General features: G+C 38.3%; 2 non-coding genes across 2 annotated transcripts; both read right to left on the bottom strand.

Annotated features, from left to right (window-relative positions):
• Positions 1-2,554: 2,554 nt before the first annotated feature.
• LOC112739205 (small nucleolar RNA R71) lies at positions 2,555-2,662 on the bottom strand. The gene has a single exon (XR_003170142.1). It is a non-coding gene; the product is annotated as a small nucleolar RNA R71 (small nucleolar RNA).
• Positions 2,663-22,664: 20,002 nt separating this feature from the next.
• LOC112739636 (small nucleolar RNA R71) lies at positions 22,665-22,772 on the bottom strand. The gene has a single exon (XR_003170567.1). It is a non-coding gene; the product is annotated as a small nucleolar RNA R71 (small nucleolar RNA).
• Between the last annotated feature and the right edge of the window lie 1,030 nt (positions 22,773-23,802).

The raw sequence follows: 23,802 nt of genomic DNA, 5'->3' as shown, positions 1-23,802 counted from the left end.
AGTTGTGAATGAAAAACAATTTATTAAGACGCGCGTACAGAGTTTTGGCGCCGTTGCCTGAGATCACAATTTCGTGCACTAAGTTTTTGGCGCCGTTGCCGGGGATTGTTTGAGTTTGGACAACTGACGGTTCATCTTGTTGCTCAGATTAGGTAATTTCCTTTTTGTTTTATTTTCAAAAAAATATTTCTTCAAAAATTTTTCAAAAATTTTCTCCTTTTTTTTCGAAAAAAAAAATTTAAAATAAATGTTTTCAAAAATATATTTTTCTTCAGAATTTTTAAGAATGAATTCTAGAGTTTCATGAAGCATGTTGAAGCTTGGCTAGCTGTAAAGCCATGTCTAATTCTTTTGGATAGGGGCTTCCAACCATCAGCATAGAGGCAAGTTAATTGGTATGTCAGCCGTGGCATGTCTGAGTTACATACTAAAGCTTGGCTGGCTATTAAGCCATGCCTAACCCTCAGATTAGAGCTTTAGACTAAGATTGCAAGATTCAGGAATTAATATTAAAAATTTTGGAATCCTTATTTTTCTTTTTCACAAATGATTTTCGAAAAATCCAAAAAAAAAATCATAAAATAAAAAAAATCAAAAAATATTTTTGTGTTTCTTGTTTGAGTCATGTGTCATGTTATAAGTTTGGTGTCAATTGCATGTTCATCTTGCATTTTTTCGAAAAATTCATGCATTCATAGTGTTCTTCATGATCTTCAAGTTGTTCTTGGTAAGTCTTCTTGTTTGATCTTGATGTTTTATTGTTTTGTGTTGTATGGTGATGTTTTATTGTTTTGTGTTGTATGGTGTTTTTCATATGCATTCTTGAATTCTTAGTGTCTAAACATGAAAGATTTCTAAGTTTAGTGTCTTGCATGTTTTCTTTGCATTAAAAATTTTTCAAAAATATGTTCTTGATGTTCATCATGACATTCAAAGTGTTCTTGGTGTTCATCTTGACATTCATAGCATTCTTACATACATTCATTGTTTTGATCCATAACTTTCATGCATTGCATCATTTTCATGTTTTTTTTCTCTCATCATTAAAAATTCAAAAAATCAAAAAAATATCTTCCCCTTTTTCTCTCTTAAAATTTTGAAAATTAGATTTGACTTTTTCAAAACTTTTTAAAATTCAGTTGTTTTTATGAGTCAAATCAAATTTTCAATTTAAAAATCTTATCTTTTCAAAATCTTTTTCAAAAATTAAATCTTTTTCATTTTTCTTAGTTATTTTCGAAAATTTTAAAAATATTTTTCAAAAATCTTTTTCTTATCTTTATCACATAATTTTCGAAAATAACATCATCAATTAATGTTTTGATTCAAAAATTTCAAGTTTGTTACTTACTTGTTAAGAAAGATTCAAACTTTAAGTTCTAGAATCATATTTTGTGATTTCTTGTGAATCAAGTCATTAATTGTGATTTTAAAAATCAAATCTTTTTCAAAACTAATTTCAATCATATCTTTTCAAAAATATCTTTTTATCTTATCTTTTTCAAAATCATATCTTTTTCAAAAATTTGATTTTAAAATATCTTTTCTAACTTCTTATCTTCTTATCTTTTCAAAATTGATTTTCAAATTTGTTTCAACTAACTAACTAACTTTTTGTTTGTTTTTTATCTTTTTCAAAACTACCTAACTAACTCTCTCTCTCTAATTTTCGAAAATATCTTCCCTCTTTTTCAAAATTTCTTTTTAATTAACTAATTATTTTAATTTTTGATTTTAATTTTCAAAAATTACTAACCTTTTTCAAAAACTATTTTCGAAAATCACTAACACTTTTTCAAAAATTATTTTCGAAAATCCTCTTTCTCTCTCATCTCATTCTATTTATTTCTTCATCTACTAACATTTCATCTCACCAAAAATCCGAACCCCCTCTCTCTCTGAGTTCAGATTTTCTCTTCTTCTTTTCTTCCACTCTTCTTTTCCTCCACTCACCTAAGGGAACCTCTATACCTGGGTAAAAAGGATCCCTATTATTATTTTTCTGTTTCCCTCTTTTTCATATGAGCAGGAGCAAGGACAAGAATATTCTTGTTGAAGCAGATCAGAACCTGAAAGGACTCTAAAGAGGAAACTAAGAGAAGCTAAATTACAACAATCCAGCAAGCACCTGTCAGAAATTTTCGAACAAAAAGAGGAGATGGCAGCCGAAAATAATAATAATGCAAGGAGAATGCTTGGTGACTTTACTGCACCTAATTCCAATTTACATGGAAGAAGCATCTCCATCCCTACCATTGGAGCAAATAATTTTGAGCTGAAACCTCAGCTAGTTTCTCTGATGCAGCAGAACTGCAAGTTCCATGGACTTCTATCTGAAGATCCTTTTCAGTTCTTAACTGAATTCTTGCAGATCTGTGATACTGTTAAGACTAATGGAGTAAATCCTGAAGTCTACAGTCTCATGCTTTTCCCTTTTGCTGTAAGAGACAGAGCTAGAGTGTGGTTGGACTCTCAACCCAAAGATAGCCTGAACTCTTGGGATAAGCTGGTCACGGCTTTCTTAGCCAAGTTCTTTCCTCCTCAAAAGCTTAGTAAGCTTAGAGTGGATGTTCAAACCTTCAGACAGAAAGAAGGTGAATCCCTCTCTGAAGCTTGGGAGAGATACAAGCAACTGACCAAAAAGTGTCCTTCTGACATGCTTTCAAAATGGACCATCCTGGATATATTCTATGATGGTCTATCTGAATTAGCTAAGATGTCATTGGATACTTCTGCAGGTGGATCCATTCACCTAAAGAAAATGCCTGCAGAAGCTCAAGAACTCATTGACATGGTTACTAATAACCAGTTCATGTACACTTCTGAGAGGAATCTTGTGAGTAATGGGACGCCTCAGAAGAAGGGAGTTCTTGAAATTGATACTCTGAATGCCATATTGGCTCAGAACAAACTATTGACTCAGCAAGTCAATATGATTTCTCAGAGTCTGAATGGAATGCAAGCTGCATCCAACAGTACTCAAGAGGCAGCTTCTGAAGAAGAAGCTTATGATCCTGAGAACCCTGCAATAGCAATTGCATGGGTGAACCATATGGAAACACCTATAATCCCTCATGGAGAAATCACCCAAATCTCTCATGGAAGGATCAAAAGCCTCAACAAGGCTTTAATAATGGTGGAAGAAACAGGTTTAGCAATAGCAAGCCTTTTCCATCATCCACTCAGCAACAGACAGAGAACTCTGAACAAAATACTTCTAATTTAGCAAACTTAGTCTCTGATCTATCTAAGGCCACTGTGAGTTTCATGAATGAAACAATGTCCTCCATTAGAAATTTGGAAACATAGGTGGGCCAGCTGAGTAAAAGGATCACTGAAACCCCTCCTAGTACTCTCCCAAGCAATACAGAAGAAAATTCAAAAGGAGAGTGCAATGCCATTGACATAACCAAAATGGCCGAACCCAAAGAGGGAGAGGAGGACGTGAATCCCAAGGAGGAAGACCTCCTGGGACGTCCAGTGATCAATAAGGAGTTTCTCTCTGAGGAACCAAAGGAATCTGAGGCTCATCAAGAGACCATAGAGATTCCATTAAACCTCCTTATGCCATTCATGAGCTCTGATGAGTATTCCTCTTCTGAAGAGAATGAGGATGTTACTAAGGAGCAAGTCACCAAGTACCTTGGTGCAATCATGAAGCTGAATGCCAAATTATTTGGTATTGAGACTTGGGAAGATGAACCTCCCTTGTTCACCAATGAACTAAGTGATCTGGATCAACTGACATTGCCTCAGAAGAAACAGGATCCTGGAAAGTTCGTAATACCTTGTACCATAGGCAACATGATCTTTGAAAAGGCTCTGTGTGACCTTGGTTCAGGGATAAACCTCATGCCCCTCTCTGTAATAGAGAAACTGGGAATCTTTGGGGTGCAAGCTACTAAAATCTCATTAGAGATGGCAGACAATTCAAGAAAACAGGCTTATGGACAAGTAGAGGACGTGTTAGTAAAGGTTGAAGGCCTTTACATCCCTGCTGATTTCATAGTCCTAGATACTGGGAAGGATGAGGATGAATCCATCATCCTTGGAAGACCCTTCCTAGCCACAGCAAGAGCTGTGATTGATGTTGACAGAGGTGAACTAGTCCTTTAATTGAATGAGGACTCTCTTGTGTTTAAAACTCGAGGTCATCCTTCTGTAAACATGGAGAGGAAGCATAAAAAGCTTCTCTCAAAACAGAGTCAACCAGAGCCCCCACAGTCAAACTCTAGGTTTGGTGTTGGGAGGTCACAACCAAACTCTAAGTTTGGTGTTGAACTCCCATATCCAAACTCTAAGTTTGGTGTTGGGAAGTCTCAACAATGCTCTGAACATCTGTGAGGCTCCATGAGAGTCCACTGTCAAGCTATTGACATTAAAGAAGCGCTTGTTGGGAGGCAACCCAATTTTTATTTATCTAATTTTATTTTTCTTGTTCTTTCATGTTTTATCAGGTTCATGATCATGTGGAGTCACAAAATAAATATAAAAATTGAAAACGGAATCAAAAACAGCAGAAGAAAAATCACACCCTGGAGGAGGATCTCACTGGCATTTAAACGCCAGTAAGAAGCATCTGGCTGGCGTTCAACGGCAGAATAGAGCATGGTTCTGGTGTTGAACGCCCAAAATGGGTAGCATCTGGGTGTTTGAACGCCAGAATTGCACCCTGGAGAAGAGCTGGCGCTGAACGCCAAGAACAAGCATGGTTCTGGCGTTCAACGCCAGAAATGGGCAATGAATGGGCGTTCAACGCCCAGAACAAGCACCAATCTGGCGCTGAACGCCCAGAGTTGTGTGCAAGGGCATTTTGCATGCCTAATTTGGTGCAAGGTTGTAAATCCTTGAACACCTCAGGATCTGTGGACCCCGCAGGATCCCCACCTACCTCTACTCACTTCTTCTCACCCCTCTTTCACACAATCCCATAAACACTCTTCCCCAAAACTCTTCACCAATCACCTCAATCTCTCTTCCCTATCACCACTTCACCACTCACATCCATCCACTCTTCCCCATAAACCTACCTCATAAACTCCACCTACCTTCAAAATTCAAAATCAATTTCCCACCCAAACCCACCCTATATGGCCGAACCTTACCCCCCCTCCCTTCCCTATATATAGCCCTCCATTCTTCCTCATTTTCACACAACACAACCCTCTCTTCTCTTCTTGGCCGAATACACCCCTCCCCCCTCTCCTCCATATTTTCTTCTTCTTCTTCATCTATTCTTTCTTCTCTTGCTCGAGGGCGAGCAATATTCTAAGTTTGGTGTGGTAAAAGCATAAGCTTTTTGTTTTTCCATTACCATTGATGGCACCCAAGACCGGAGAATCCTCTAGAAAAGGAAAAGGGAAGACAAAAGCTTCCACCTCCGAGTCATGGGAGATGGAAAGATTCATCTCCAAAGCTCATCAAGACCACTTCTATGATGTTGTGGCCAAGAAGAAGGTGATCCCCGAGGTCCCTTTCAAGCTCAAGAAGAATGAGTATCTGGAGATCCGACATGAAATCCAAAGAAGAGGTTGGGAAGTTCTAACAAACCCCATCCAACAAGTCGGCATCCTAATGGTTCAAGAGTTCTATGCCAATGCATGGATCACTAAGAACCATGATCAAAGTAAAAACTCGAATCCAAAGAACTACATTACAATGGTTCTGGAGAATACTTAGATTTTAGTCCGGAGAATGTAAGGTTGGCGTTTAACTTGCCTATGATGCAAGGAGATGCACGCCCCTACACTAGAAGGGTCAACTTTAATCAAAGGTTGGACCAAGTCCTCATGGACATATGTGTGGAAGGAGCTCAATGGAAGATTGACTCCAAAGGCAAGCCGGTTCAACTAAGAAGACTGGACCTCAAGCCTGTAGCTAGAGGATGGTTAGAGTTTATCCAACGCTCCATCATCCCCACTAGCAACCGATCTGAAGTTACTGTGGATCGGGCCATCATGATTCATAGCATCATGATTGGAGAGGAAATAGAAGTTCATGAAGTCATCTCCCTTGAACTCTACAAAATAGCCGAAAAGCCCTCTCCTGGGGCAAGGCTAGCTTTTCCTCATCTTATTTGCCATCTATGTTACTCAGCTAGAGCTTTCATAGAAGGAGACATTCCCATTGAGGAAGAGAAGCCCATCACTAAGAAAAGGATAGAGCAAGCAAGAGAGCCCATTCATGGATCTCAAGAGACGCATGAAGCTCATCACCATGAGATCCCGGAGATGCCTCAAATGCATTTTCCTCCACAAAACTATTGGGAGCAAGTCAACACCTCCCTAGGAGAATTAAGTTCCAACATGGGACAATTAAGGGTGGAACATCAAGAGCACTCCATCATCCTTCATGAAATAAGAGAAGATCAAAAAGCAATGAGGGAGGAGCAACAAAGACAAGGAAGAGACATATAAGAGCTCAAGGACATCATTGGTTCCTCAAGAAGGAAACGCCACCATCACTAAGGTGGACTCATTCCTTGTTCTTATTTTCTGTCTTTCGTTTTCTTAATGTTAAGTGCTTATCCATGTTTGTGTCTTATTACATGATCATTAGTAGTTAGTAACTATGTCTTAAAGATATGAATGTCCTATGAATCCATCACCTCTCTTAAATGAAAAATGTTTTAATTCAAAAGAACAAGAAGTACATGAGTTTCGAATTTATCCTTGAACTTAGTTTAATTATATTGATGTGGTGACAATACTTTTTGTTTTCTGAATGAATGCTTGAACAGTGCACATGTCCTTTGAAGTTGTTGTTTAAGAATGTTAAATATGTTGGCTCTTGAAAGAATGATGACAAGGAGACATGTTATTTGATAATCTGAAAAATCATAAAATTGATTCTTGAAGCAAGAAAAAGCAGCAAAGAACAAAGCTTGCAGAAAAAAAAATAGGCGAAAAAAAAATAAAAAGAAAAAGCAAGCAGAAAAAGCCAAAAGCTCTTAAAACCAAGAGGCAAGAGCAAAAAGCCAATAACCCTTAAAATCAAAAGGCAAGGGTAAATAAAAAGGATCCCAAGTCTTTGAGCATCAGTGGATAGGAGGGCCTAATGGAATAAAATCCTGGCCTAAACGGCTAAACCAAGCTGTCCCTAACCATGTGCTTGTGGCGTGAAGGTGTCAAGTGAAAACTTGAGACTGAGCAGTAAAAGTCAAGGTCCAAAGCAAAAAAAAAGAGTGTGCTTAAGAACCCTGGACACCTCTAATTGGGGACTCTAGCAAAGCTGAGTCACAATCTGAAAAGGTTCACCCAGTTATGTGTCTGTGGCATTTATGTATCCGGTGGTAATACTGGAAAACAAAGTGCTTAGGGCCACGGCCAAGACTCATAAAATAGCTTTGTTCAAGAATCAACATACTAAACTAGGAGAATAAATAACACTATCTGAACTCTGAGTTCCTATAGATGCCAATCATTCTGAACCTCAATGGATAAAGTGAGATGCCAAAACTATTCAAGAGGCAAAAAGCTACAAGTCCCGCTCATCTGATTGGAGCTATGTTTCATTGATAGTTTGGAATTTATAGTATATTCTCTTCTTTTTATCCTATTTGATTTTCAGTTGCTTGGGACAAGCAACAATTTAAGTTTGGTGTTGTGATGAGCGGATAATTTATACGCTTTTTGGCATTGTTTTTAGTATGTTTTTAGTAGAATCTAATTACTTTTAGGGATGTTTTCTTTAGTTTTTATGTTAAATTCACATTTCTGGACTTTACTATGATTTTGTGTATTTTTCTGTGATTTCAGGTATTTTCTGGCTGAAATTGAGGGACTTGAGCAAAAATCAGATTCAGAGGTTGAAGAAGGACTACTGATGCTGTTGGATTCTGACCTCCCTGCACTCAAAGTGGATTTTCTGGAGCTACAGAACTCAAAATGGAGCGCTTCCAATTGAGTTGGAACGTAGACATCCAGGGCTTTCCAGCAATATATAATAGTCCATACTTTGGCCAAGTTTAGACGACGCAAAATGGCATTCAATGCCAGTTCTCTGCCCAATTCTGGCGTCCAGCGCCAGAAAAGGATCCAGAACCAGAGTTGAACGCCCAAACTGACACAAAAGCCGGCGTTCAACTCCAAGGAGGACCTCTACACGTGCAACACTCAAACCTCAGCCCAAGCACACACCAAGTGGGCCCCGGAAGTGGATTTATGCATCAATTACTTACTTCTGTAAACGCCAGAAACACGTTACAACCTGGCGTTCAACTCCAGAAAGAGCCTCTGCACGTGGAAACTTCAAGCTCAGCCCAAGCACACACCAAATGGGCCCCGGAAGTGGATTTATGCATCAATTACTTACTTCTGTAAACCATAGTAGCTAATTTATTATAAATAGGACTTTTTACTATTGTATTAGACATCTTTGAATCTTAGGACGTCTGGTTCTTAGATCATGGGGGCTGGCCATTTGGCCATGCCTGAACCTTTCACTTATGTATTTTCAATGGTAGAGTTTCTACACTCCGTAGATTAAGGTGTGGAGCTCTGCTGTTCCTCAAAGATTAATGCAAAGTACTACTGTTTTTCTATTCAATTCAACTTATTCCGCTTCTAAAATATTCATTCGCACTTCAACATGAATGTGATGAATGTGACAATCATCATCATTTCCTATGAACGCGTGCCTGACAACCACTTCCGTTCTACCTTCGATTGAATGATTATCTCTTGGATCTCTTAATCAGAATCTTTGTGGTATAAGCTAGATTGATGGCGGCATTCATGAGAGTCCGGAAAGTCTAAACCTTGTCTGTGGTATTCCGAGTAGGACTCTGGGATTGAATGACTGTGACGAACTTCAAACTTGCGAGTGCTGGGCGTAGTGACAGACGCAAAAGGAGGGTGAATCCTATTCCAGTATGATCGAGAACCTCAGATGATTAGCCGTACTGTGACAGAGCATTTGGACCATTTTCACAAGAGGATGAGATTCAACCATTGACAAGGGTGATGCCTCCAGACGATTAGCCATGCAGTGACAGCGCATCGGACCATTTTTCAGAGAGGATAAAAAATAGCCATTGACAATGGTGATGTCCTTACATAAAGCCAGCCATGGAAAGGAGTAGGATTGATTGGATGAAGACAGCAGGAAAGCAGAGGTTCAGAGGAACGAAAGCATCTCTATGCGCTTATCTGAAATTCTCACCAATGATTTACATAAGTATTTCTATCCTTATTTTATTATATATTTTCAAAAACTCCATAACTATTTTATATCCGCCTGACTGAGATCTACAAGGTGACCATACCTTGCTTCATACCAACAATCTCCGTGGGATCGACCCTTACTCACGTAAGGTTTATTACTTGGACAACCCAGTGCACTTGCTGGTTAGTTGTATCGAAGTTGTGAATGAAAAACAATTTATTAAGACGCGCGTACAGAGTTTTTGGCGCCGTTGTCTGAGATCACAATTCCGTGCACCACAACCACACAAACATGTCAAAGTATCACTAAATTCACAGAGTTTCTAATTCATTCATAAAATTAACTAATTCTAGCTTAAACCCTATGATTTTGTGTCAAATAAATGATGGTTGATTGATTTAACATAATCATGAAAATCCACTCCAAATCACTTATTGTGCAAGAAAGTGCATAAAACCTAATAAAACAAGTGAAAGATGCTTGAAAAGCTAGCATAAGATGACTTGTCATCACAACACCAAACTTAATTCTTCCTTGTCCCCAAGCAAGCACTAAACATGAGAAGAAATGAATTGAGACAGAGAAGTATATAGGTCCTTATTTAGCAGATAATAGAACTTGATTCATGGGATTTTATGCAGACAAATGCAGCTCAATTATTCTTTGCTGTCTGATATGAAATGTTCCTATGAAGATTTACTAGAGTTGCTACTATAGTACCTTGCCCTTTGATTGATCCCTATTAGCTTTTTCTTTCTTTCTTTTGCTTAGAAAGCTTATTTCTTAATGAAAGCTTGGTGGCAAGTGTTGCAGCAGCCTTTTGGCTCAATTTTTGCTCAACACTTCTTTACCACAGACACTTGGCTCACAAATTCTTCCTAGGAACATTGATGTCCAGCATCTCTTTGGATCATGAAATGCTTTGTAACTAGGTTGCTCTTGATAGTGGACTTTCGGTTGATAATCCCAGATTAGTTAATCCAAGTTACCAAGTTTTAAAATACTCCTCAGAACCTAATTGTCCAAGCATATCCTAGTACAAGAAGCATCACAGGCATATGTCCTAAGGTCCAAGCTATTGGTGTCTAGCCTTATTGTTTGTTTCTTTGCCAATTCTTGGCTTTTTTTTTCTTTTTCATTCTCACTTTGCTTCATTTTCCAGGGAATTTCATTAATGAAAGGTTTTGTGACAGCAACAACGTTCACACTACAAAGGACACCCTATTATGTAGCTTTTATTGTTGAGCTCATCATCTCAATCAAGCAATCACCACCACAAATTTTATTTCTAATTCCTACAACATTGGACAATCACTTTCTCTTTCAAACATTTTCTCTTATTGATGCAACAAGGGAGACAAAACATGAATTTAAAGCAGGTGAGTGATAACAAGCATAATGCAATTCCTAAAAAAAAACTACTCAAGATGTGAAAATGCAGAACATAAAATATTTGGAGGCATATCATATTTCAGATATGCATCATCCTTTTTTAATAAAAGACTATAAAAAGAACTCCACCACCTCTAGTTGTCTTGCTCTTTCCCTTGGATGCTTTCTCCTTTCTTCTTCTTCTTCTTTCTTTTTTAGGGTTCTTCAATAGGGCACCTTCTATCCCAAATTTGGTCTACCTAATCCCAGAGTCCAGCATCCTTCAATCCTTGTTGCATGTGTGCTGTTTGTTTATTGGCTAGTGCTCTCTGATGATCAATCAACTGTTGGCATTGCTCAAATGGCTTGATCTTTTGGTTCAATATTAGCATGCTATGGACTACATAGTCCAACTTTGCTTGAGTTGCTATATCATACTCCATTCTATCCACATACCTGTGTTCTCCAATTGTATGATATATGTTTTTCCATTGGTAGAGATTTTGGGTGTACTCCCCATACTTGGCCTGTCATAGGAACAATCCATTAACTGATTCTTGAACGTTTGCTGATTGTTCCTTTTGCCCCTCAAGAATTCTTGCTTGAAACTCCCTTTGTTGTTCCAACAGCTGGAGCTGGAAGTTGTCTTGCTTGTCCATCATTTGCTGCTGCCACTGTTGTTGTTGCTCACGATCCTTCAAATACTGCTCCCGTTGCCTCAAGTATTGCTCTTGTTGCCTCATATATTGCTCTTGTTGTTGCTCATGTGCTTTCATGAGTTGTTGAGACATTTCTTCAATGGCTCTTTGCATTTGGCTCAGGTCTAGTGAACTAGGAGCTTGCTCTCCTTCCACTTGTGGTCTCCCTCTCCTTCCTTGATCTCTTCTCTCTTCTTGGGTGTCATCAACACCATCCATTGATTCTATTCTCTGTTTGGTGATTCCTCTGCTTTCTTTCACCTTCTCTGTATCTTCATCCTCAAAAAGTACCCCAGCCCTATTGCATAGCCTCCGAATAGTGCTTGGGTGACCAACCCTTCTTTTGCCTGTATCCACAGCTATCTCCTGAACGCTATCTACTATGAGCTGTGGGATGTTGATTTCTCCTTCCCTCAAGATGCAATACGTCAAGATGGCTCTCTCGATTATGACTCCTGAGGTATTCGCAGTAGGGAGTATAGATCTCCTTACTATCTCATACCACTCTTTGGCTTCGGGTATGAGATCTATTCTTTTAAAGTGGCTTGGAGCTACTTCTGAGTCCCTTTTCCAGTCTCTACCTTCAAAGCATAACCCATGTAATATTTCATCAGGGTCATTCTCACCCTGCAGTATTTTCTCAAAGCTAAATTCTCCATAGGTTATTACTCTCAACTGCAGGACTCTCATAATGGATGGTTGGTGCACGAAATTGCAATCACACCTTTGCAACTCCGTACAACTAACCAGCAAGTACACTGGGTCGTCCAAGTAATACCTTACGTGAGTAAGGGTCGATCCCATGGAGATTTCTGGCTTGAAGCAAACTATGGTTATCTTGTAAATCTTAGTCAGGAGATTAGTGATAAAAATGATTTTGTTTATGAAAAGTAAATAACATGAAATGAATGATACTTATGATTCAGTAATGAGGAACATGTTGAGGTTCCAGAGACACATGGCAAGCTGTATGTTGGTGGATCACCGTTGTCAATGGCTACCATCCATTCTCTCAGTGAAAATGGTCCAGCTACGGTTTTTGTACGGCTAATCAACTGTCGGATCTCTCGTCTCGGATGAAAAATATCAGGCACAGCTACCGAACGGCTAATCATCCGTCGGTTCTAACTTGTGTTGGAATAGGATCTCTCTATCCTTTTGCACACTGTCACTGCGCCCAACATTCGTGAGTTTGAAGCTCGTCACAGTCATCCCATCCCAGATCCTACTCGGAATACCACAGACAAGGTTTAGACTTTCTGGATCTCAGGAATGCTGCCAATTGGTTCTAGCCTCTACCACAAAGGTTCTAATCTCATGGATTTGAATGCTCTGTTGTCAGGAGAGGCAAGTCAAATCCGTGGATCAGAGGCTCAAAAGATACGTACTCAAGTTGTTGCCCAATGACTACGTTGAGCTCAGATAGAACGGGAGTGGTTGTCAAGCACGCGTTCATAATGTTGAGAATGATGATGAGTGTCATGGATCATCATATTCTTTATATTAAAGTACGAGTGAGTATCTTAGAACAGAATCAAGCGTGATCGAAAACAAAACAATAGTAATTGCATTAATCCATTGAGACACAGTAGAGCTCCTCACCCCCACCTATGGGGTTTAGAGACTCATGCTGTAGAAGATACAATATGAGATGTAAAAATGTCATACGTTACCAAAATGAATCTCTAAAAGTAGTTTTTTATACTAAACTAGTAACTTAGGTTTACAGAAAATGAGTAACTAAGTGCAGAGAGTGTAGAAATCCACTTTCGGGGCCCACTTGGTGTGTGCTTGGGCTGAGCATTGACCTTTACACGTGCATAGGCCTTTTCTGGAGTTAAATACCAGCTTGGATGCCAGTTTGGGCGTTTAACTCCAGTTCTGGTGCCAGTTCTGGCGTTTTACGCCAGAAAATGGTCTCTGGCTGGCCTTTGGACGCCAGTTTGGGCCATCAAATCTCGGGCAAAGTATGAACTATTATACATTGCTGAAAAGCCCAAGATGTCTACTTTCTAACCTAATTGAGATCGCGCCAATTGGGCTTCTGTAGCTCCAAATAATCTACTTTGAGTGCAGGAGGGTCAGAATCCAACTGCATCTATAGTCCTTTCTCAGCCTCTGAATCAGATTTTTGCTCAGGTCCCTCAATTTCAGCCAGAAAATATCTGAAATTATAGAAAAATACACAAACTCATAGTAAAGTCCAGAAATGTGATTTTTGCATAAAAACTAATAAAAATATAATAAAAAGTAACTAAAACATATTAAAAACTACCTAAAAATAATGCCAAAAAGCGTATAAATTATCCGCTCATCACAACACCAAACTTAAATTGTTGCTTGTCCCCAAGCAACTAAAAACAAAATAGGATAAAAAGAAGAGAAAATACAATAAATTTCAAAATATCAATGAAGCTTAGTTCCAATTAGATGAGCGGGACTAGTAGCTTTTTGCTTCTGAACAGTTTTGGTATCTCACTTTATCCTTTGAAGCTCAGGATGATTGGCATACATAGGAACTCAGAATTCAGATAGTGTTATTGATTCTCCTAGTTTAGTATGTTGATTCTTGAACACAGCTACTTTATGAGTCTTGGCCGTGACCCTAAGCATTTTGTTTTTCAGTATTACCACCAGATACATAAATGCCACAGACACATAACTGGGTGAACCTTTTCAGATTGTGACTCAGCTTTACTAGAGTCCCCAGTTAGAGGTGCCCAGAGTTCTTAGGCACACTCTTTTGATTTGGATCATGACTTTAACCACTCAGTCCCAAGGTTTTCACTTGGACCTTCATGACTTTGAGAATTAATGGTTTGGGACAGCTTGATTTAGCCGCTTACGCCAGGATTTTATTCCTTTGAGCCCTCCTATCCATTAATTCTCAAAGCCTTGGATCCTTTTTACCCTTTCCTTTTAGTTTAAAGGGTTATTGAATTTTTCTGCTTACTTTTTCTTCTTCTTTTTTTTTCTCAAGCTTTGTGTTTTTCATTGCTTGTTCTTGCACTAAGAATCAATTTTATGATTTTTCAGATCATCAATAACATATCTCTTTTTTCATTATTCTTTCAAGAGCCAACAATTTTAACATTCATAAACTTCACTATCAAAAATATGCACTGTTCAAGCATTCATTTAGAAAATAAAAAGTATTGCCACCACATCAAGATAATTAAACTATTTTCAAGATAGAATTCGAAATTCATGTACTTCTTTTTCTTTTTCAAAAAACATTTTTCATTTAAGAAAGGTGAAAGATTCATGGATCATTCATAGTTTTAAGACATAGACACTAAACAATAATGATCATGTAATGAAGACACAAACATAGTCAAAACATAAAGCGTAAAAACCGAAAACAGAAAAGAAAATAAACAAGGAGATTAAAGAACGGGTCCACTTTAGTGATGATGGCTTCTTCTTCCTCTTGAAGAACTAATGGAGTTCTTGAGCTCCTTTATGTCTCTTCCTTGCCTTTGTTGCTCCTCTCTTATGGCCTTTTGGTCCTCTCTGATTTCATGGAGGATGATGGAGTGCTCTTGGTGCTCCACTCTTAGTTGCTCTATGTTGGAACTCAAATCTCCTAAAGAGGTGTTGAGTTCCTCCCAATAGCTTTGTGGAGGAAAGTGTATCCCTTGAGGCATCTCAGGGATTTCTTAATGAGGAATTTCCTCATGCTCTTGTTGAGGTTCATGAGTAGGCTCTCTTGTTTGCTCCATCCTCTTTCTAGTGATGGGCTTTTGAGATGAATCTCTCCATCTCCCATGACTCGGAGTTGGAAGCAAATGCCTTCCCTTTCCTCTTCCTAGAGGTTTCTCTAGCCTTAGGTGCCATTAATGGTTATGGAAAAACAAAAAGCAGAGCTTTTTGCCACACCAAACTTAAAAGGTTTGCTTGTCCTCGAGCAAAAGAAGAAAGAAAGGATTAGAGGAAGAAGAGATGGAGGAGATGGAGGTGTGTGAATGGTTCAGCCAAGGGGGGTTTTAGGTGGTTATGATGTGTAAAAATGAAGGAGTGATGAGGGGCTTATATAGGAGTAGAGTGGAGAGGGAATTCTTGTAATAGGGGTTAGGTTTGGGAGGGAGATGGTTTGAATTTGAATGGGTGGGGGTAGGTGGGTTGTATGATGGTTTTGGAGGAGAAATAGAGGTAATTGGTGGAGGTTATTTTGGGGAAGAGTGTTATGGAAAGGTGTGAAGAGGAGAGAGAGTGAGTTGGGGTAGGTGGGGATCCTCTGGGATCCACAGATCCTGAGGTGTCAAGGAATTCTGGTCCATGCACCTTTCTGGCATTTAATCGCCCCTGGACAGGCCTTTTTGGTGATTAAACGCCAGTCTGCTGCCTTTTGGCATTAAACGCCAGGTTGATGCCCCTTTTTGGTGTTTAACGCCAGCCAAACACCCTTTTCTGGTGTTAAACGCCAGTCTGTCTACCAATTCTGGCATTTAACGCCAGCTAGACACCCTTTTCTGGCGTTAACACCAGTCTGTCTGCCAATTCTGGCGTTTAATGCCGAGAATGCTGCCAGACTGGGGGTTAAATGCCCATTCTGCTATCTTTACTAGCATTTAAACGCTAGTAAGCCTGTCCTCCATGGTGTGCTATTTTTGATGTTGTGTTTTATTCCGCTTTAATTCTGCAGCTGTTTTTATGACTCCACATGATCATCAACCTAAAGAAAACATAAAATAACAATGGAAAATGAAATGAAAAAGTAAATAACATAGATAAATAAGATTGGGTTACCTCCCAATAAGCGCTTCTTTACTGTCAATAGCTTGAAATTACTGAACTTTAATCTAGTCTCAGTCTTGAGCATTCTTGTTCAACATTGTCTTCAAGATAATGCTTGACTCTCTGTCCATTAACAATGAACTTTTTGTCAGAGTCAATATCCTGAAGCTCTACATATCCATATGGTGACACACTTGTAATCACATATGGTCCCTTCCACCGGGATTTCAATTTCCCTAGGAATAATCTGATCTTAGAGTTTAACAGCAGAACCTTCTGTCCTGGCTCAAAGACTCTAGATGACAGCTTTTTGTCATGCCACCTTTTTGCTTTCTCCTTGTAAATTTTAGCATTTTCGAAAGCATTGAGTCTGAACTCCTCCAGCTCTTTTCTCTCCAGCTACCTTAGCATCAAGGTTTAGGAATCTGGTTGCCTAATAGGCCTTGTGTTCCAGTTCCACTAGCAGATGATAGGCTTTTCCATACACAAGCTGGTATGGAGAGGTCTCTATAGGTGTCTTGAATGCGGTTCTGTATGCCCACAGAGCATCATCCAGACTTCTTACCCAATCCCTTCTATGGGTACTTACAGTCCGTTCCAGAATTTGTTTTAGTTCTCTATTTGAGACTTCAACCTGTCCATTTGTCTGTGGATGATATGGAGTTCCACTTTGTGGTTAATTCCATATCGAATCAGAGCAGAGTCAAGCTGTTTATTGCAAAAATGAGTGCCTCTGTTACTAATCAGTACCCTAGGGACACCGAACCTGCTGAAGATATGCTTCTGGAGGAACTTCATCACTGTCCTAGTATCATTAGTTGGTGTTGCAATTGCCTCTACCCATTTAGATACATAGTCTACTGCCACCAGAATATAAGTGTTTGAATATGATGGTGGGAAAGGCTCCATGAAGTCAATACCCCATACATCAAACAACTCAATCTCTAAGATCCCTTGCTAAGGCATGGCATAACTGTGAGGCAGATTACCAACTCTCTGGAAACTGTCACAGTTACGTACAAACTCTCGGGAGTCTCTATAGAGAGTAGGCCAGTAGAAGCCACATTGGAGAACCTTTGTGGTTGTTCGCTCACCTCCGAAATGTTCTCCATATTGTGATCCATGGCAATGCCATAGGATCTTCTGTGCCTCTTCTCTAGGCACACATCTACGGATTATTCCGTCTGCACATCTCTTAAAGAGATATGGTTCATCCCACAAGTAGTACTTTGCATCAGAAACTAATTTTTTTGTTTGCTGCTTACTGTACTCTTTGGGTATGAATCTCACAGCTTTATAGTTTACAATGTCTGCAAACCACGGTACTTCATGAATGGCAAAGAGTTGCTCATCCGGAAAGGCTTCAGAGATCTTAGTAGGAGGGTGGGACTCTCCTGCTACTGGTTCTATTCGGGACAGGTGATCCGCTACATGGTTCTCTGTCTCTTTTCTATCTCTTATTTCTATATCAAACTCTTGTAGAAGCAACACCCATCTTATGAGTCTGGGTTTTGGATCCTGCTTTGTGAGGAGATATTTTAGAGCAGCATGGTCAGTGTACACAATCACTTTTGATCCTACTAAATAAGATCTGAACTTGTCAATGGCATAAACCACTGCAAGCAACTCTTTTTCTGTGGTTGTGTAATTTTTCTGCACGTCATTTAAAATACGGCTAGCATAATAAATGACATGCAGAAGCTTTTCATGCCTCTGTCCCAATACTGCACCAATGGCATGGTCACTAGCATCACACATTAGTTCGAATGATAATGTCCAGTCTGGTGTAGAAATGATTGGTGCTGTGACTAGCTTAGCTTTTAGAGTCTCAAAGGCCTGCAAATACTCTGTGTCAAAGACAAATGGTGCATCAGCGGCTAGCAGATTGCTCAGAGATTTTGTAATTTTTGAAAAATCCTTTATAGACCTCCTATAGAATCCTGCATGCCCCAGAAAGCTTCTGATTTCCTTAACATTGGCAGGTGGTGGTAATTTTTCAATTACCTCTACCTTAGCTTGATCCACCTCCATTCCCTTGTTTGAAATTCTGTGCCCAAGGACAATTTCTTCAGTCACCATAAAGTGACATTTCTCCTAGTTTAAAACCAGGTTAGTCTCTTGGCACCTTTTCAGAATAAGTGTTAGATGGTCAAGACAGGAGCTGAATGAGTCTCCAAATACTGAGAAGTCATCCATGAAGACTTCTAGAAATTTTTCTACCATATTAGAGAAGATAGAGAGCATGCACCTCTGAAAGGTTGTAGGTGTATTGCATAGACCAAATGGCATCCTTCTGTAGGCAAATACTCTAGATGGACATGTGAATGCTGTTTTCCCTTGTTCCTGAGGATCTACTGCAATTTGGTTGTAACTTGAATAGCCATCCAAAAAGTAGTAGTATTCATGACCTGCTAGTCTCTCTAGCATCTAGTTTATGAATGGTAAAGGAAAATGATCCTTTCTGGTGGCTGTATTGAGCCTTCTGTAGTCAATACACATACGCCACCCTGTAACTGTTCTTGTGGGAACCAGTTCATTCTTTTCATTATGAATGATGAGCGGATAATTTATACGCTTTTTGGCATTATTTTTACATATTTTTTAGTATGATTTAGTTAGTTTTTAGTATATTTTTATTAGTTTTTAATTAATAATCACATTTCTAGACTTTACTATAAGTTCGTGTGTTTTTCTGTGATTTTAGGTATTTTCTGGCTGAAATTGAGGGACTTGAGCAAAAACCAGATTCAGAGGTTGAAGAATGACTGCAGATGCTGTTGGATTCTGACCTCCCTGCTCTCAATTGCGTTGGAAAGTAGACATCCAGGGCATTCCAGCAATATATAATAGTCCATACTTTGCTCGAGTTTAGATGACGCAAACTGGCGTTCAACGCCAACTTTCTGCCCTATTCTGGAGTTAAACGCCAGAAACAGGTTGCAAAGTGGAGTTAAACGCCAGAAACAGGTTACAAACTGGCGTTCAACTCCTGGAGAAGCCTCTACACGTGTAAAGCTCAATGCTCAGCCTAAGCACAGACCAAGTGGGCCCCGAAAGTGGATTTCTGCATCATTTACTTATTTCTGTAACCCTAGTAACTAGATTAGTATAAATAGAACTTTTTACTATTGTATTCAGAGTCTTTGAATTTGATCTTTGATCAGTTTTATGCTATCTTAGACCTTTATGGGGGCTGGCCATTCGGCCATTCCTGGACCATTATCACTTATGTATTTTCAACGGTAGAGTTTCTACACAACATTGATTAAGGTGTGGAGCTCTGCTGTTCCTCGAGTATTAATGCAAAGTATTATTGTTTTTCTATTCAATTCAAGCTTATTCCTATTCTAAGATATTCATTCGCACCCAAGAACATGATGAATGTGATGATTATGTGACGCTCATCACCATTCTCACTTATGAACACGTGCCTGACAACCACTTCCGTTCTACATGAAGATGAGATAGAATGAGTATCTCTTAGATATCTAATACAAGGGACCAAGTCCGAGATATTAGAGTCTTCGTGGTATAAGTTAGAACCCATGGACGGCCATTCCTGAGATCTGAAAAGTCTAAACTTTGTCTGTGGTATTCCGAGTAGGATCTGGGAAGGGATGGCTGTGACGAGCTTCAAACTCACGAGTGCTGGGCGTAGTGACAGACACAAAAGGATAGTAAATCCTATTCCAGTATGATCGAGAACCGACAGATGATTAGCCATGCAGTGACAGCGCATTGGACCATTTTCACAGAGAGGACGGGATGTAGCCATTGACAACGGTGATGCCCAACATACAACTTGCCATGGAAAGGAGTAGGAATGATTGGATGAAGACAGCAGGAAAGCAGAGGTTCAGGAGGAACGAAAGCATCTCTATACGCTTATCTGAAATTCTCACCAATGAATTACATAAGTATCTCTATCCTAGTTTATATTTTAATTATGTTTTAATTATCAATTCACCATAACCATTTGAATCCGCCTGACTGAGATTTACAAGGTGACCATAGCTTGCTTCAAGCCGACAATCTCCGTGGGATCGACCCTTACTCACGTAAGGTTTATTACTTGGACGACCCAGTGCACTTGCTGGTTAGTTGTGCGAAGTTGTGACAAAGTGTGATTCACGTTTGAGAGCACCAAGTCTTTGGCGCCATTGTTGATGATCACAATTTCGTGCACCAAGTTTTTGGCGCCGTTGTCGGGGATTGTTCGAGTTTGGACAACTGACGGTTCATCTTGTTGCTCAGATTAGGTAATTTTATTTTAATTTTAACCTTTTTTGTTTTTACTCTTTTATTTTCAAAAAATTTCAAAAAAAAATATAATAATAATAATAAAAATAAATATTTTCAAAAATATATTTTTCTTCAGAATTGAATTCTAGTGTTTCATGATGATTTGTTGAATCCTGGCTGGCTGTAAGCCATGTCTAATCTTTTGGACCGGGGTTTCAACTTATCATCACAAGAGCTTGTTGATATTCACCCATTTGGCAGTTACACATATAGTTGTTGTATACATGGGAGGTAGGCAATATCTGCTGAAGCTTGGCTGGCCATTGGCCATGTCTAGTGTTTTGGACCGGAGCTTTCACTGAAAGCTTGGCTGGCTAGTAAGCCATGTCTAATTCCTGGACCGGAGCTTTAGACTAACATTGCAAGATTCCTAGAATTCCTATTAAAAATTTTGAAATCCTTATTTTCCTTTTCAAAAGAATTTTCGAAAAATCCAAAAAAATTAATAAAATCATAAAAACCAAAAATATTTTGTGTTTCTTGTTTAAGTCCTGTGTCAATTTTTAAGTTTGGTGTCAATTGCATGTTTTTATAATTTTCTTTAATTTTCAAAAATTCATCATATGTTCTTCATGATCTTCAAGTTGTTCTTGATGAATTTATTTGTTTGATCTTTGCATTTTTATGTTTTATGTCTTTTCTTATTTTTCAAATACATTTTTAATCTGTTAGTGTCCATACATGAAAAATTTCTAAGTTTGGTGTCTTGCATGTGTTTCTTTTCTTATAAATTTTTCAAAAATAAGTTCTTGGTGTTCATCTTGACATTCAAAGTATTCTTGGTGTTCATCTAGACATTCATAGTGTTCTTGCATGCATCATTTGTTTTGATCCAAAATTTTCATGCATTGAGTCTTTTTGATGTTTTTCTCTCTCTTTATTAAAAATTCAAAAAAATAAAAAAATTATCTTTCCCTTTTTCACTCATAAATTTTCGAAAATTTGAGTTGACTTTTTCAAAACTTTTTAAAATTTAGTTGTTTCTTATGAGTCAAGTCAAATTTTCAATTTAAAAATTCTATCTTTTTCAAATCTTTTTCAAAAATCAAATCTTTTTCAATTTTCTTCTTAATATTTTTGAAAATTTCAAAATTGATTTTTCAAAAATCTTTTTCTTATTTTCATTTCATATTTTCAAAATTAATGCTAACAATTAATGTGATTGATTCAAAAATTTTAAGTTTGTTACTTGCTTAGTAAGAAAGGTTCAATCTTTAAATTTTAAAATCCTATCTTTTTGTTTCTTGTTAGTCAAGTAATCAACTTTAATTTCAAAATCAAATCTTTTTTAATTTCTTTTTCAAATCTTTTTCAAAACAAGTTTTGATCACATCTTTTTCAAAATTAATTTCAAAATCTTTTCTAACTTATTTTCTAGCTTCTTATCTTTTCAAAATTGATTTTCAAATCATTTTCAATTAATCTTATCTTTTTGTTTGATTCATATCTTTTTCAAAACTACCTAACTAACTCCCTCTTTCTAATTTTCGAAAATCCATTTCCTCTTTTTCAAAATTTCTTTTTAATTAACTAATTGTTTTGAATCTTAATTTAATTTAATTTCAATTTTCATTTTTTTTATTTTCGAATTTCAACTTTAATTTTAAATTAAAAACAAAAATACTTTTATTTTAATTTTGTTTAATTTTCAAATTCTCTCATCTCTCATCCCCTTCTGTTTATTTATTCATCTACTAACACCCCTCTTTCACTCAAGAATTCGAACCTATTCCTCTCCCTTGTGTTTGGATTCTTATCTTTTCCTTCTTCTATTCTTATCTTCTTCTACTCACATAAAAGAATCTCTATACTGTGACATAGAGGATTCCATATTTTCTTTTCTGTTTTCTTCTTTTTCATATGAGCAGGAACTAGGATAAGAACATTCTTGTTGAAGCTGATCCTGAACCTGAAAGGACTCTGAAGAGGAAGCTAAGGGAAGCCAAAGCACAACTCTCTGGAGAAAATCTTACAGAAATTTTCGAAAAAGAAGGAGACATGGCCGAAAATAATAACAATGCAAGGAAGATACTTGGTGACTTTACTGCACCAAATTCCAATTTACATGGAAGAAGCATCTCAATCCCTGCCATTGGAGCAAACAATTTTGAGCTAAAGCCTCAATTAGTTTCTCTGATGCAACAGAACTGCAAGTTTCATGGACTTCCATCAGAAGATTTTTTTCAGTTCTTAACTGAATTCTTGCAGATCTGTAATACTGTTAAGACCAATGGGGTTAACTCTGAGGTCTACAGGCTTATGCTTTTTCCGTTCGCTGTAAGAGACAGAGCTAGAATATGGTTGGACTATCAACCTAAAGATAGCCTGAACTCTTGGGATAAGCTGGTCACGGCTTTCTTAGCCAAGTTCTTTCCTCCTCAAAAGCTTAGCAAGCTTAGAGTGGATATTCAAACCTTCAGAGAAAAAGATAGTGAATCCCTCTATGAAGCTTGGGAGAGATATAAGCAACTGACCAAAAAGTGTCCTTCTGACATGCTTTCAGAATGGACTATCCTGGATATATTCTATGATGGTCTGTCTGAGTTATCAAAGATGTCATTGGACCATTCTGCAGGTGGATCTATTCACCTAAAGAAAATGCCTGCAGAAGCTCAGGAACTCATTGACATGGTTGCAAATAACCAGTTCATGTACACTTCTGAAAGGAATCCTGTGAGTAATGGGACACCTCAGAGGAAGGGAGTTCTTGAAATTGATACTCTGAATGCCATATTGGCTCAGAATAAAATATTGACTCAGCAAGTCAATATGATCTCTCAGAGTCTAAATGGATTGAAGGAATCAGCCAACAGTACTATAGAAGTATCTTCTGAAGAAGAAGCTTATGATCCTGAGAACCCTGTAATAGTAGAGGTGAATTACATGGGTGAACCCTATGGAAACACCTATAATCCCTCATGGAGAAATCATCCAAATTTCTCATGGAAGGATCAACAAAAGCCTCAACAAGGCTTTAATAATGGTGGAATAAACAGGTTTAGCAATAGCAAGCCTTTTCCATCATCCACTCAGCAACAGACAGAGAATTCTGAGCAGAATCCATCTAGCTTAGCAAATATAGTCTCTGATCTATCTAAGGCCACTCTAAGTTTCATTAATAAAACAAGGTCCTCCATTAGAAATTTGGAGGCACAAGTGGGCCAGGTGAGTAAAAGGGCCACTGAAACTCCTCCTAGTACTCTCCCAAGCAATACAGAAGAAAACCCAAAGAGAGAGTGTAAGGCCATTGATTTGACCATCATGGCCGAACCTACAAGGGAGGAGGAGGACGTGAATCCTAGTGAGGAAGACCTCCTGGGACGCTCAGTGACCAATAAGGAGTTTCTCTTTGAGGAACCAAGGGAGTCTGAGGCTCATCTAGAGACCATAGAGATTCCATTGAACCTCCTTCTGCCCTTCATGAGCTCTGATGAGTATTCTTCTTCTGAAGAGAATGAAGACGTTACTGAAGAGCAAGTTGCTAAGTACCTTGGTGCAATCATGAAGCTGAATGCCAAATTATTTGGTA

This window comes from Arachis hypogaea, chromosome 13, assembly GCF_003086295.3.
Source record: "Arachis hypogaea cultivar Tifrunner chromosome 13, arahy.Tifrunner.gnm2.J5K5, whole genome shotgun sequence".
Classification (NCBI taxonomy): domain Eukaryota; kingdom Viridiplantae; phylum Streptophyta; class Magnoliopsida; order Fabales; family Fabaceae; genus Arachis; species Arachis hypogaea.
The sequence above is the reverse complement of the archived record's forward strand: the minus strand, read 5'-3'. Positions and strand labels throughout refer to the sequence as shown.